Source organism: Gavialis gangeticus, unplaced genomic scaffold, assembly GCF_001723915.1.
Source record: "Gavialis gangeticus isolate Ggan-Ray unplaced genomic scaffold, GavGan_comp1, whole genome shotgun sequence".
In the NCBI taxonomy this organism is placed as follows: domain Eukaryota; kingdom Metazoa; phylum Chordata; order Crocodylia; family Gavialidae; genus Gavialis; species Gavialis gangeticus.
Genome location: NW_017728995.1, coordinates 24,401,088 through 24,406,892, shown reverse-complemented (window position 1 = coordinate 24,406,892; position 5,805 = coordinate 24,401,088). Strand labels below are relative to the sequence as shown.

The following is a 5,805-nucleotide window of genomic DNA, read 5'->3' as shown; positions in this document are numbered from 1 at the left end:
ATGCAAGGTTCTCCACCTTGGGAAGAAAAACCCGCAGCATCCTAACAGGCTCAGTTGCGCTACGCTGGCTAGTACTACGGAAGAAAGAGACTTGGGGGTCATCACTGATGACAAAACGAACATGAGCCTGTAATGCAATGCTGCAGCTAGTAAAGCTACCAAAACGCTGGCTTGCATCCACAGATGCTTCTCAAGCAAATCCCAGGAGGTCATTCTCCCCCTGTACTCAGCCTTGGTGAGGCTGCAGCTGGAGTACTGCATCCAGTTTTGGGCTCTACAATTCAAAAAGGATGTGGAGAAGCTTGAGAGTCCAAAGAGCAACGCGCATGATCAGAGGTCAGGAAAACAGATCTTATGATGACAGGCTGAGAGCTATGGGGCTCTTTAGCCTGGAAAAGCGCGGGCTCAGGGGTGATCTGATTGCCACCTATAAGTTTATCGGGGTGACCACCAGTATCTGGAGGAACGTTTGTTCACCAGAGCACCCCAAGGGACGATGAGGTCAAACGGTCATAAACTACTACAAGACCGCTTCAGGCTGGACATAAGGAAGAATTTCTTTATTGTCCGAGCCCCCAAGGTCTGGAACAGCCTGCCATCGAAGGTGGTTCAAGCACCTACATTGAACACCTTCAAGAGCAAACTGGATGCTTATCTTGCTGGAATCCTATGACCCCAGCTGACTTCCTGCCCTTTGGGCAGGCGGCTGGACTCGATGATCTTCTGAGGTCCCTTCCAGCCCTAATGTCTATGAAATCTATGAATAGAGCAATAATTCTATTGTAAGGCACTCAAAACGACTATAACAGGTCAGAATGTTTTGACACTATGGATTCCTAGTTGAAAACAATGGGCACATCCAGATGAGCGCACATATGCGGTATGCAGTGCTGCAGATCCATTTTTGGTGCTACATACCACAAGTCCCTTTAATCTGCAGTGTGCACGGGGGTGCGGGGGGACTGATACCAGGAGAAACCCTGTGCCTAAAAAGAGTGGGACAGCATACATGGAAGCAGTGTGTGCCACCTGAAACCAGAGCCTGGCCAGCTGGAGCCCCTAGGACTCATAGTAAGGCTGCTGGCCCCAGCCTAGGTTCCAGCCCCAGCCTCTCTTACCCTATGTGGAACAACATGCCACACGCCAGAGTGTACATGCATAGATGGTCCCCGGCAACAAGTAGTAGCAGCACATATTTTGCCACTGCTGTTTGTCCTCGGAGAAACAAACGTTCTGCTCATAGGGATGCGCCATCTGGGTTTATCTTGTGAATCATGGGCAAGGGCTTGTACCACCTATCAGTGCAAATAATATACAGCACCACATGGCACCCTTTAAAGAATCAAGGCATCCCCAAAGTGCCCTGGCACACTGGTTGAAAATGATTAGCCTATCATTTCTGTACAACAATGGCTGGAAAAGCACCAGCTAGGGAGACAGACACTGGAGGCTAAAATTAAAAGAGTGTGTCAGTAGAGTTACTTATACATGCAAGAGGATCTGCCAGGTCTTCCTTGTGTATAGCCTTGCTTTATGACCACCTGAAGTTTAGAATTTGCTCACAACTATATTTTATGCATTCATGAAATGGGTTAAATGAACAAAGCTACCTTTTTTTTTTTTTTTGCAAGGAGCTTGGTCCATTAATCACACCTTGCACAGAAGCAGACAATTGCTGTAATCAGTATGGACAGTACTACTGCTTTGTGGAAGCCAGCTAAAAATAATACAGATTACTCACTAGCACACTTGTTTGGTGTGGGCAAGTCAGTCGGTGCTATTGTGTTACTTGGTTTAGCAATAAATGAGCCCTATTGGAAGGTCATCACTTGGTATTCTACAGATAAAGGAAGGATCAAAAAAACAGGGCTTTACTCACTATGTCAAAGATACATCCATCCTATAAGAGCCAATTTCCTGTTAGGAAAGGCCGTTGCCTGGACAGAACTTTTATTTCAACTAGCAGTAAAGTGCTTCTGAGAAGAGCTTACAGCTATCCAATGTTCATTTTAAAGCTATCGAAGAGCTCTGCAGTGTATGGGATGTGTAAGCTTCCATGTCTAGAGGGCTCTTTCCATCAGATTGGGGAAAATTCTTATGTTGTTCATTCTTCTCCTAAGAAATGAAGTTGAACGGAGGGAACTTTCCTATGGAAACTAGGTATCACTAGGAATTCAGAGCATCTTTTGCCAGGTAATTCTTGCTATTAAGAAGATTTTAGATACCCACACATACAAAGAATACTTTAAGAGAACATCTTTGGGCAGCGGTTGGTTACAAGGGCCTTGAAAAACAGCTTAAAGAAATATCCAACTATAAACAACTACCAAAACGGTAAAATTTAACACCTGCTCATGAGATGAATGACAGAAAAATATGAAAGCACAGACTGTACTTGCTTCATAGAGTCAAGTGAACACTGGCAGTACAACAAATCTTGTATGTTCAGTTATGCGGTTTGTTTTTTCTTAATTACACATATACCAGAACAGCTAGAGAGGAAAAGATTAGAAGGTAAAATGCATATTCATCCCATGTCACCTTACAGTTGTACATCAATGATACAGACAGGAGAGTACAGAAAGGGCATGGGATACAGATGATGAAAGAAAAATTGCGTTTTTGGACTGCAATCAAAAAAACAATCACTGACAATACATTTAAGAAGGCTGTTGCTGGGGAGGAGTTCTAGCTGTTAGCGGCTTCTTTTGATGCCAGAGTCAAGCCCTCCTGAGTTAGGAATAGCTTCTGTTCTCATTTTCCTCACGTGTGAGCTATGTAAATCTCAGATTTCACAGACATCCCTTTTTACTTCTTGCTGGAAGTTATACTGTCTTACTCTACTTCATCGTGCTCCAGAGTTGATCTCTGGATTTACCTTGAAAGAGGACTAACTAGGATGATAGCTTCACTGTCACTTTAGTCACTGTTTCAATGCATGAAGAGGAGGACAATTTTGGAAAAAAAATATTACATGTGACCCTCTTTTAGCAGCTGAATAATACAAATAAAACATGTAGATGCCAACTTTTCATTTAGTTTCAAAACAACTGAAACAGTCTGCCCACAAGTTAATTAAATATTTACCAGATAACCTCTCATCTCTTCCTCCAAGGTCTGAGAACAGGTAGGTGAGTGCTTCCCCTCCCCCCCCACTATACAGGGGCAAAGCCAATTTTTACTGAGGTGACAGCAAGTGTTGTAAGAAGATGAAATCCAGAGAGAACAACTCTTTACAAGCTCCATTGGTTTGAGCTTTAATACACTGATCAGTAGAAAGTATGTCCCATTTGAACATGACAGAGTAAGAGAAACATGGACCTTATCAGCTCTCGTTTCCTCTTTCATAATTCCAAGCTGGGACAGCGTGTTGTTACCCAAATGCTTTAATAACCAGGAAAAGCAAATGTTTATAATACAATTATAAGCTCCTTATTTTTTTCTAACTTACTGGGGGGGGGAAATCAAACTTCTATTTTTGATGACAGTTTCATTGTAGTCATACAAGACAAATTTAAGTTTTTTAACTTAAGACATAAGGTTAGTATTTTGTGACCTCTTGACAGGATCTAAGTCAGATACAGATCTGCACCATCCCCTAAGCCTATCAAATAGTTTTAGAAAACAGTGCTGTTTGACACCTTGCAGAGGCAGTTCCTCATTGCCACTCATTTCTTCTGAGAATCAAATCTCATCTCCACTGACTGTTGCTCCACTTAGCTTGAACAAACAACACACGCAGCATTTTTTATTCAGTTGCATCTTTGCAGTAAGTGGCCCCATTCTTATGCTTTTTTGAGAGCTCTTGACTCAACTTACTGCAAGAAAAAAGCACGATATGTAAACATCAAATAGGACAGAATGAGTCTCTTTATGACCATGAAGGGAGAGCTCCATCATACCAAGTCTCCACTGTCTCTTCTGGTTTCAACACTGTTTAAGTAATTTTTTCCCAACTGTATTCTAAACATTTATTTTTTCCTAGTCATTAAACTATTTAGGTAACAACACACCATCCTAATTTGGAATTGTGAATATGGAAATGACAGCTGATAAGGACCAAGTTTTTCTTGCAGTTTTTTGATGCTGTGCAAAACTGCTTGCTGCTTTGTCTATCACTGAAAGAGGGAATCAGGTTTGGACAGAGTTCAGTTTTATACTTTAGCAAGCAAGAAGAGTTCTTAGTGGGCCTTGGGCCATGTGGCTGATTAAAAAGACACTCACTGTAATCATACACTGGATTAAATCCTGGCACACAGCTTTCCATTTAGAACAAAACCTAGTTCTGATAATTATGTCTGCACTATATGTGATGTTAGGGGAGGCGTGCCCCCTCAAATCTGCAATACATTACAAGACTGGCAGTCGCAGGAAAAACAGGAACAGGAAGTCAGAACAAACTAACCTATTTCAGCCTGTGTAGTACAGACTTTCCATCCACAATGGGGAGAAAATACAAAAAAACATACATTTTTTTCTTGATCTTGGCTTAGAACCTTAAGATCCAACACACTTAGAAAAACCTATGAACGAAGACAGAATTTCAGCTGAATTTTTGTCTGAACTGCATTAGAATTTGACTTCCAGTTACATTTGGGTAATGAAACCTGAAGCCAAGTGGCTTTTCTTATCCAAACAGACCACTACAGTAACACACTGTTAAAGCATTTAAAAAAAAAATCAGTTTTAAGTAGTGGAGACTATAATCTTTCAAATAAGAGACTCCATCCTAGACCATGACAATGGAAATATCCAGTGGACATTCCTTTGCTGAAGAAGTCTCTTCTCCCTAGAGAAGGATCAATGTTCAGCCAAAAGAGTGACTCAACTAGTTCACTATTCCAGGGTATTTTACAATAAGAATTAGTCAATTCATTAAGCCTCCTGTGCTTTTTATAGAGCCGCCAGTTAGAATTATAGCAGGAGATTAAAAGAAAAGCAAAACAAAAAACTCCCCTAAGTATAAAAGCAACTGTCAAAGTATTTACTACAAAAAAAAGCTACCTTTAGAAATCTCTTTTGTACAAGTCAATTTTGATGCAGCATATTCCTGTTGGATCTTGAAGAGATGAACCAGTTAAAAAATATGTCCGTCTGTGTGATTTCACCAACTGGCTCCAAATTTATTGCAAGAAAGGGGGACATGAAGAGAAGGTGGATGAATGTGTATGTCCAAACTGGACCCAACTATTCACAGCCTACTTTATTACTTGGTTTAAGGTAAGGAGGTGGTTATTCACTACTCCGAAGGAGAAACATGCAGGAAGTGCAGTGAGGATGGGGGTGCAACTTGGAAGCCCCATTAATCTTCTGTCACCAAAACAGTGAGTTAGGAAGTTCAACCAGCAGCTCTCCCCCTCTCAAGAGATGCTGCCTGTGGCAAAAGAGACAGACATAAGCATCTCTTCAAAACTTAACCTGAATTGAAGCGTTTAGAGAAAATGTTCTAGAGAAGGTTGCCACAAACACATCCACTCCTCCCCAATCAGAATTCTACCATTTGAATACTCCTGGGTCTTAATATTTTGCGTACAGTATAACCTCATAAATCCGGCATGCTCAGGACCGAGCACCTGACGGAAATGTCAGAATTTTCAAACTGGAACGGCGGCTGGTCCGGAAGCAGCGGCCCCATGCGGAGTGGTGGCGTGGGGTGGTGGATCGCGGCAGCAGCTGCTGTATGCAAGCTTCCCCTTCCGCTGCTCTGGGACTGGCTACACTCCATCAGGGAGTAGCGGCAGTCTTATAAAGTGCTGGATTTTCGATAATTCTGGATTTATGAGGTTATACTGTATAACTTTCAAA

At 41.9% G+C, this 5,805-nt stretch overlaps 1 protein-coding gene across 1 annotated transcript in view; it reads right to left on the bottom strand.

The window, feature by feature from the left end:
• The window catches only part of PIK3CA (phosphatidylinositol-4,5-bisphosphate 3-kinase catalytic subunit alpha), a 76,997-nt gene extending 71,619 nt beyond the window's left edge, over positions 1-5,378 (bottom strand). Inside the window, exon 1 of the mRNA XM_019503332.1 lies at positions 5,005-5,378. The gene's annotated coding sequence lies outside the window, so the exon portion shown is untranslated. The remainder of the gene's footprint in view (positions 1-5,004) is intronic.
• Between the last annotated feature and the right edge of the window lie 427 nt (positions 5,379-5,805).